Here is a 10,030-nt window from a genome sequence, read left to right on the forward strand (position 1 = left end):
CCATGTGATCTTTCCATGCTATGTAATTCGAGCTGCCATCCAAGTCATACTCGAGTCTCAAGCCATAGAACGCCATTGACCAACCTGAAGTATGAGATGAATTTGATTTGTACCTTCAATCTTGAACTTCAAACTTTGAATTTCCCTTCTCAGCATATTGTTCACAGCTATGATCACCTTTTCTTCGATACGATGTAGAAATTCTTACTGTAGATTAACCTGATTATGCAATGGACTAAAGAAAAATACTTAATCTACTTCTACCATCAAACTTGCAAAAGCTGAATCAATTTGAGCAAGATCAAGAAGAACAAATATAACAGAGAATAAGAACCAATACACATGAAACACAGAAGAATACTCTGGGGAAAGCCTCAACTAAAAACCCTGTTATCTGTATTATCATACAAGGTGGAAATATCTCAGAATAATACAAAGCCTTAGCTCTCACAGCTAACCAGCTCTCAATACAATCCTCCTGGATGCTCACAGGCAAACAAGACTTCTCAAAAACCTTCTCCTCTACCCTCCAAGCCTCCTATTTCCTTGCATTGTTTCTCCTGGGTGATCCTACTGTTACCAAGTGTAACACTGGTCACTCACACTGATCTCACACCCTGTAAAACTATGCAATCCTCAAGGAACCTTTTTCCTTCTGCATGGATGAGTTTCCTTTATAGGAAAATTCCTCCAACTGATAGTACAATGTCTTTGTCTTTAATCTCAACTAGGTCTTTGTCTGAAATGACATGCATGAGTTATTTATGAGAGAATCCTCAGTTATCTAGAGTACACTAGTTGCATGCTTGCATGCATTAACTGACTGAACTCACAATTAGTTCCTCAAACTGTTTGGAACTAATTTAACTGGACTTAACTTAGTTAACTGAGCTAACTAATTACAACTCAAATGCAACTCATCCTTATCTCCTTAACTAAGGGATAACTTTTGCATGACTTCACAAAAACTTCTAGCTAGAATTTCTCCAATTAATTTAATCAAGATGAATTAATTAATTATTTTTCAAACAGCTGGTGAGACTAAATTCGAATTTTAATTCAAGGAAAAATTAAAATTGGAATATTCTTGTTGCCACATTTCAATAGGTTCTACGTCAAGGAGTCCATATCTCATTCCATGGGTTGCTCCCACTTCTTCCTGTTTTCTACCTGCATCACTTCTTAATATCCTTCTGGTTCACCAAAATCAGTAAAAAATACATAATATAGTGAAATGAGAGTATTGTTCAGGTGATTAGGTTCTCAAAATTTAGTTCAAATTTCAAAGTTGTAGGATCAGTTTGGAACCTGAACGACCACGTAGTGCTCATCGTCCTGAATCTGGCACAACTCATTTCGCACGAAATGGACACTGTATTCTCCCATAATCATCTTTTGTTCACTTTCCCAAACAGGTGAATTTTTGCAAAATGTGACATCCCAGTAAAAATTATGTGCTGCTAACGTAGCACTGACTGTGCAAGCTAAGGTAGCAAGTTTGACTGGTCAACGGGCCTTCGATGAATCATGTGGTGCCAAGTGCACAATCTCAATGGATGCAGTTGACTTTTTTTAATTGGGTGGTTGGTGGCCAACCATTGGCTGACACATGGCCCAGCCAAAGGCCGCCACGTGGTAGCCCAGGGGCCACCAAAATTTTGTGTTAACTTCTAGGCAGTAGCAGTGGGGGTCAAACCTATGACCACCAAGGTAAAAGTCTAGAGCTCTTACCAACACGCCATAGAAATGGTTCTTAATAAACCATGTGTTTGGCATTTATTTAAATATAATGTATTTTGTGTTTGGGTGAAAGGGCCAGCCCGCGGGGGGCCAACCCTTGGGCACACACTACCCACGGGAACACCAACAGAGCGGTGCAGGGGTAGGCCATTGGTCTTATCCCCGGGCATGTGGCCCCCATATGGCCATGTTATAGACATTTTTGTGCCTCGCAGCATGGAGCATGAAATTTCAATAATTACAGGGATCCTCAGTCCCTAAACATGTTGTTCTTACCCCTAGAGGAACAAGGTCAGCAAACCACAGCACTTCCTATCAGTTCTCCACCTGAAAACACTCAAAAACAGGCTATTTTTGGATCATGTCAGCTGCTCCACTGAGCATCTGCGCTGAATGTCAACTGCTCCTCCTTGTACCTGGGCTGAAAGTCAAAACCAATGAAGGCTACCTGCGCTGGGCGAGATTGGCCAAGTGGCACAGTCATTCTGCAAGGTGTCAACTGCCCAGGAAGCTTCCAAACTGACACTTGGTTCAAGGAATTCGCCCTATGATGAGTAAGAGGTACTTGATCTCCATGTGGAAGCAAGGATCTCCAAGTGGACTCAAGAACTGAAGTTTAACTGAAGAGGGAGAGGACACAAGGCAGCTTTAGGTCAGTCTCAAGCTGACTCATCCTTTCTCCAAATCTCCTATATATAGAGCTCTTCTATGAGGTCTAGGGAGGCTGGAATTTTGTGCAAAGCAAGGAAGTGTTGTTGGTTTACAGTTAGAGCTATTGGGTGATTGCTTTTATAGAGGGGAAGAGGAGATTTCTTGCTGTTGGGGAGGTGCTGCTGGATTGGAGCCATTTATGGTTGTAACCTTCTCAGAACCTTTTTCTTCTATCAATAAAGCTTTGATGTTCTCCTATATACTTGTATTGCAATGATGTATTGTTTTTATCTGTATATTTGATTCATTCTAATCCATGCATCAGTTATGAGTACATGTTTCTTGTAGTTTCCCTCTCTTGTTTTTGCAGGATCTTTGTGTAGCTGGGCCGGCAAAGGGAGCAAGGAGCTGGGAACAAGAGGCAAAGAGAGAAGACAGGATCGACAAAAGCGAAAGACATCGGTTGGTCAATCTTTTCTTCCTTCTCTGTACTTTCATAAAGGAAAAATATCAAAGCTTTACTTTCAGTTGTTACTAAGGAACTATCACCCTTAGAGTAGGGATAGGGTCATTCCGAGTCGGATACTTTTCCCCACAACAAACTGGCGACTCCACTGGGGAACCTAGTATCTTGTTGGTTTATTGTGTTTCTTGCTATTCATCTCATAAACAAGGAGAGCACCAAATCGAACTGCAATTGAGTCCTTCAATTGCAAAGTAGAGGGCAGCTGCTCTGGCTCAGTTTCTGAGCAAGTTTATGATTTGAAGAGCTGATCCACAAGGACTCTTGTGCTCTTTGTGATAGCTTTTCATCCTCTTGATCATCCCTTAGCTTGTACTTGACCTATAGCTTTTTATTTCAGCAAAAACAGTGAATTTTTGAGCTTTTTATGACCCGGAAACCCTTGTAAACGCAACTCTCGTGTCTCAGTGCAGGCTGCCCAAAGGCAGTCTGCATTTCAGCGCAGGTACTCCCTTCGGGAACTGCGCTGAAAGTCAGTTTGACAGACCAGAGCCTGCGCTGAACCAGTTAGCCAGTGTCTTGCTGAGGTTTCCTACTGAGTCTTGGCCCTGTTTTCACTGTTATTTTGCTGCTAATTGCTTGTCATTTGTACTTGCTGTAAACCAACTTTCCTTGACATTATTCCGCCTCAGTTGTGTGATGAAACTGTGATTGTTCTTTCAGTATTTCTTGATTCATTTACAGTTTCCCATTGTGAAAAGCGAACCAGTATAGCTGTGACCTCTTGGATCCAGAACTGTAAAAGTGTCGTAGTGATCTTAAGAGTTAGTTTTATCACTGTTCATGGCTGTTTGAGTTTGTTTGCTTTCATCTTATGGTTTGAATTCATACACTTTTAGTGTCGAAACAAGTACCCGTAAGGCGTCTTTTGATTTTAGACAAAACTTGTTTTTTTACGCTTCAAATTGAATTCGAAAATTATACGACAGTTTCCTTTTTGTCTTACATCAACATTAAGGGAAAAGAAAAGAAATACATGCATCTTGCATTTGCATTTTTGATAAGTCTGCGTGATCGATCTAGGAGAAAGTGCATTAGTTTGTGCTTTTTGCTCTGTGTGGAAAGATAGTGTTTTTCTCTCCCCTCAGTAGTTAGGATTTTCAAAGCTAAAAAGATTGTAAAGCTTGCTTATCATTTTAGCTGCATTTAGGAATTTGTACCAATACATCTCGTGGTGATCCTGAAAGACAAACTGCTAAACAAGATCAACTTAAAATATATTGAATGAATCTAAAAACGCTTTGTAACATAACGCTCACAATAGAGGTCTAGGTAGAGACGTGTTCCGGCGTCGTTAAACGTAGTGACTGTCGATCTCTACGAAGGTGGGTGATTCCTCCTGAGGGACGATAACACTAATACGGACTTGTGCTCCCGCGTACCATCGCGTATATTGGGAGACCCCTATAGGCATTTATCCTTTATCCTTAGGAAGCCGTGTCGGCCGCCCTACTGATCGCGATGCAGTGAACACAGCATTCACGAAGATCGACCACCCGTACCGTAAAACGTATTCTGTGGTTTCGCGAAAGGTTTGGCACACCCTCTGCCTAGATCTCCAGAGCAGTTTCTTTTGGCCTTTTTCAAACTCTATAACTGAAAAAGTCCAACCGAGCATTTGTCACTTCGGGCTCGTTAATACATCGAAGGCGACTAGAGTCATCTTTAGCTTTTTCTCGACTCTTAAAACATGAAAAAGCAAAGTTGTGTCTAAAAGCGTCTAATAAAATTCATTCAATACGGAAACATAATTCCCCTTTTTGTATTTTAGTTGATCGAGTAATCCGCAACCGTGGAGGAAAGTCAATTAGAACTTCGTCGTTCGAAGAGACTCGCGAGTCAACCGTCTTTGTCTCTGGAATCGAGAGTAGTACGGACGAAGCAAACTCGCTTGACCGGGTCAAAATCTCCCATTAAAGTTAGAACAACAGTTCCGACAACATCTGAGATTCTGGTCACTCCTAATATTTCTGGAATCCCTGCCTCTATTGAAGAAGTTCAACAGCAACAGAGGGACAGTTGTACTGATCCTAGTCTAAGGACAAGTACTTGCATAACTGAACCAGTTCCATCTGAAACCGGTCCACAGAGTCTTGTTGCTCAAACAACTGTCGCTGTCGAAGCAACCCCTTCTTCGGCACCAGAAATCTTTTACGGACCTGACTGTCTTCCTCTTCCTCCTGGTCTGATTGCAATAGAGGAAATCGTAGAGGACTAGCAAGCAAATACTCCAACTCATTTTGGAGTAGGCGCCACTCTTTTTCCTTCTGCATCAGAAGTTTGTCCATCGCCACTGGAAGTTCCTGTAGAATCGTTAGGCAGTTTATTGGATAGACTTAAAATGTCTGAGAAACCGTCGAAATCTAGGACTGTGCCAAATGACACAGCGACAGCAGAAGCTCCTGCTGTCACTCCGTCGATGTTTGCCGGCATACCAGCTGTCCCGACTAGCTCTCAACAGCTAGAAGGAGTCCACCCAGGGACTATTATGACAACTTGGTCTGTTCCAGTTTGTTCTTCCGGTATAATACCCGGTAATTCTTATGTTGAAACTAGACAAATTGATCCCTTTGGAAATCAGTTTGGACCATCCAGTCCTCAAAGGCAATCTATACCCTTGAGCTCCGGATTGTTACCGTATGGGGGGCAATATGCCCTTTCACTTCCCCCTCCGGGAGGATACCCATACGGCAGTTTTCAACTGCATTCAGGTCTGACTGAAGTTACGACGAGTGGTTGGGTGCCTATGTTGCCCCAACAACCGAGAGTTGTATATTCCATGCAACAATGTGTACCTATGTCTAGCATCCCGACGACGCCAGCAATTGTAACCGTGTCGCAAGTTCAATCGATGCCTGTTGTATGTCAACCCCAAGTTGTAATGCAACAGCCCCTTGACCCTGCAACACAACCACAATCGCCAACTGCCGGGACGACACAGATACAAACGGGAACCATAACCTCGTATCTTGGTCCATCGATTAGTATCGCACAGCAAAACATGGCTTCGCAACCATGGATGGTGCAATACCAACAACCTCAGTTTCAACAGGTGTACCAGGGATCTGAGCAATAGATCTTTGCAAATAGTGGGCAACCCTATATTCAGAACGGGTTAAATCAACCACTTTACAGTGGCCAAACCCACCAGCCATATCAGTCCTATCAACATCAGTTGCATTATGCTGGTATGCAAAGGCCTACTGCTCAGGCGATTCCATCGTATCCTGGGTACGCCTCGCCAAACCTGAATCAGCAGTTGCCATTCGTGGCGACTCTAGAATTACCAGATTTACATCGATTGACGAATGATCCAATCGCCTATGCCCATTGGTGGCCAGCGATTCCGCACAAACTTCCTTCGGACATTCCTAAATTCAATGGAAATCCTGGCGAAGACCCGTCGAATCATGTGATGACTTTCCATCTGTGGTGTTCGTCGAATACCTTGAATGATGATTCGATAAGGCTTCGCCTTTTCCAAAGGACATTGACTGGTCCGGCGGCTAAATGGTATATTGAATTACCTAGAGCCTCTTTCGACAATTTTAGTTCCCTAGCCACGACTTTCTTAACACACTTTCAGTTACCTATAAGGTACGAAACTGGAACAGAGATCTTAACCAATTTCAAGCAGACAACGGCCACACATATATCAGATCATATACATGAGTGGCGTCGTCGTCGCAGAATGGTAAAGACTTATGTTCCAGATCAGCTTTTAGCTGAGTGGTTTATAAAGTCGCTTCTTCCTGCTATAACAGAAGATGTGGCCAAGGGAGGCGTCGTAACAGAGGAGCAAGTTATTGCTCGTGCCCAGTATTTAGACTTAGTATATACTCAGTCTGGCACGCTCTATGACAAGATACCTGACGCCCCTAGACCGGAATTTTCAATTCCTCCCCCCCCTGGATCAAATAGTGACTCTCATGCCGGCGATGGTGTGATTGGCACTGCAAACGCAAAGTCAACACGGGATTCGTCTAAGAAAACCCGTAAGACTTCGAATCAAAATGCAAATGAAGAACTTCTTGCCTCGGAAGTAAGTGCCGTGTCGGACGACAAGGGCAAACAACTGAAGCAACCAGGGGGCAAGAAGAAAAAGAAAGGGAGAAAAGGGAAACCCCCTTCGGGGTGTCATATATGCGATGAGGATCATTAGACAGCAGATTGTCCATACAAAGCTGAGCTTAAAAGATTCTTTAAGAGTTCGAAAACCTCAGCTGTGTTGACTGATCCGTTTCCTAATCCAGGTCAAAATCTGGTTGCTAATCAAAATGCTTCCCGATCCCAAGTGCTTATGTTGTCTACCTCAAAGCAGCAAAATAATGCTTTAACAAGGAATAAAGATTACGGGAATCCACAGCGGTCGAATAACAAGGCTGATAAACAACCTAGTAGTTCGATAACAACTTTGAACGAAGTTGTGCCACCCATCGTTCCTAAGCCGATAATAAACTCGCCAAAGGGAGTAGTACACAAATCGACATTTAATCCTCGTGCAAAAGTAACACAGGATTATAATATAACAGAGGACCTGGCTCAATCATCGTCCGCTATGTCGACACCTGAGGTAGTGCAAAATTGCACCTCCCAAGAGCAAGCTTTATTATCAGCTATAGGTGGGATTGGCCCAATGGATTTCGATCTCCTGGCCTTTGATCATAAAGGATATGACCCTAAGTTACCAGCTCAACAAGCTTTCCTTATTAAAGTGAAAGCCCTCAACAAAACTGTTCATCGAACAATTATTGATGAGGGGGCATCTACATGCCTTATGTCGATGAGTTGCTGGAAAAATTTAGGCTCACCACCCTTGTCGAAATCGTCAACGACTTTAAAAGCATTTGATGGACGATCATACACTCCATACGGGATTTTAAGTAACTTGCAAGTTGAACTGGGGGGCAAAACAGTAGAAGTTGATGTGGAAGTAATCGACGGAAACCTCGATTACAACATCCTACTGGGAAGGCCTTGGATATATGCCATGGCTGCAGTTGTGTCGACCTACTACAGGAGAATTGTATTTCCTTTTCAAGGAAAAATTACAATCGTCGACCAACAAACATTTCTCCCCAACAGTTCTCAAGTTACGGGAAGCAGCACAATGATCCATGAAAGTAATCAATCACTCCAAAATATCGGAGTAGGTCTCCTAAAAGACCCTGCCTTAATGGGTACTTTTGCCCTACCGCCGGCAAGTAATCTGACGGAAGTAGCCACAGTGGAAACCTACAATATGAAATCTTCTATATCCAACGGATTCGGAAAATTCCTAAATATTTTGTCAGCATGGATCATCGCCCTAATGGAAATACTGTAAATACAGTGGGCTCCGAGGACGGTTCTTATCTCGTGTCAACCTCGTTAAAAAATGAAACAAGGAGTCATGAGGATAGTTCTTTTACTATGTCAACCTCATTAAAAAAATGAAACAAATCCCCTATTCAAAATTCAAAGGTAAACCTTCATTCCAAACACCAAAGTTGAATGCAAAGAAGCTTGGGGGGCACCCTCCTTTGACATACGTCATTATGATGCTGGGGGCATGCATAAAATCGAGCAGTTTTAGCAATGTTCATGCTCGTTAAAAAATAAACGCAATCATCGAGCAGTTTTTGTGTAGAAGTTCATGCTCGTTAAAAAATAAACGTAAATTGTGAGCAGTGTTTTGGCGCATTCAAGCTCATTAAAAAATGAACCCATCCCGAGTAAATAACCATTGTGTATGTAACCTCATCTGCCATAAAAGCCTTGGTCGTGTTTGCACCGTCACCTCCACTTTTCATTTGGCCGATCGTTTACCTCCATATGATTGTTTACCCATTTTGAGGAACAGCTCCGAAGAGTGATTTCACCTAGCCATCCTTCTGACACTGCCGTGATTGGAAAATTCCAACCTGTACCTGGAATCAGCTGCTATCCCCGTTCATCACTTGTTCCTCAAAAGACGAGTCTTCTTTAAGCTCTTTTCAACTGACTCGTAAAATATGAGAAGATTGCCGAGTTTTGGCCTTCCAGCTCGTTAAACGACCGGGAGAGCTATCCCTCCTCTAGATTTTAATCTTTTTGGACCTGAGGGATTATTGCACAAAAAGATCGAGCGCTTATTTTGTTCGGCTCGTTAAAAGTACCGAACACCCATCCCTTCTGTATTGTTTTATACTTTTTCGGACTTAAGGGATTAGATGACGAAAAAGGAATTATGGAGTTAACTTTCTGTACCTTTTCAGACTCTCTAAAAATGAAAAGCACCGAGTTTTCCTTGTCGTTAGACTCGTTAAAATGATTAAATAGCGACAAACTTGTCTTTAGACGAGAACGAGTTTCCCTATCGCTAAGCTCGTTAAATCATAGCGATGGGCTTGCCCGAAGGGCAGGTTATAGAACAAGCATATGTTATCCTCCTCAAGCTTGACAAAAATAAAGAGGTACTGGTCAGAAATGACTGGGGAAAAATTGGGAGAACATCAAAGCTTAATGGTAGCAAGTCGCTCTTGAACATGACACTTTTCTTCCGTACCACATCGGGTTGGGTTGTTTCATTCACCGGTCTCATCACCATGGTCTTCGCCAAACCATCCACATTTTGGGGTAATGCTACCGATCCATCGCATCAGTGTCGTTATATGTTCAAGAGAGGTCATTCTGAAAGTGTCAACCGTGTCCCATCCACTGCCATACATTATCCTTCATCCATTCATGATCGCCACCCTGAATCATATGTCACAGTTTGTTTTCACCTCCACTAAAATCATTAGCTCCGTTCCGTGTCATTGATGTGGGATTCATTAAGGCCCTCCTTTGACGGATCGCTTCTTGTCGACTTCAGCTCATTATCCAAGAAGTTGATCTAGGAACAACCCCATCAGTACTTTGAAGCTTGCATACCTCAATGGCAAGTTTCTCACTTCCGGCGACAGGTATACATCAATGACCTTCGACCAGAAGATTTTGCGTGGCGTTCGATGCCAAGTCCTTTATTCACACCACGTGAATTGTACTGCAGTACCTTGAGGGTCATTATCATTATCGGTGATTCCTCTCGCGCTTGTTAACGGTTTTTCATCATTGACCGGTAATCAAGCGATGTCTTTCCATGTTCGACTTCAG

Source organism: Pinus tabuliformis, chromosome 5_2, assembly GCF_031772625.1.
Source record: "Pinus tabuliformis cultivar Carrire ecotype Pingquan chromosome 5_2, CPIR1, whole genome shotgun sequence".
Taxonomy (NCBI): domain Eukaryota; kingdom Viridiplantae; phylum Streptophyta; class Pinopsida; order Pinales; family Pinaceae; genus Pinus; species Pinus tabuliformis.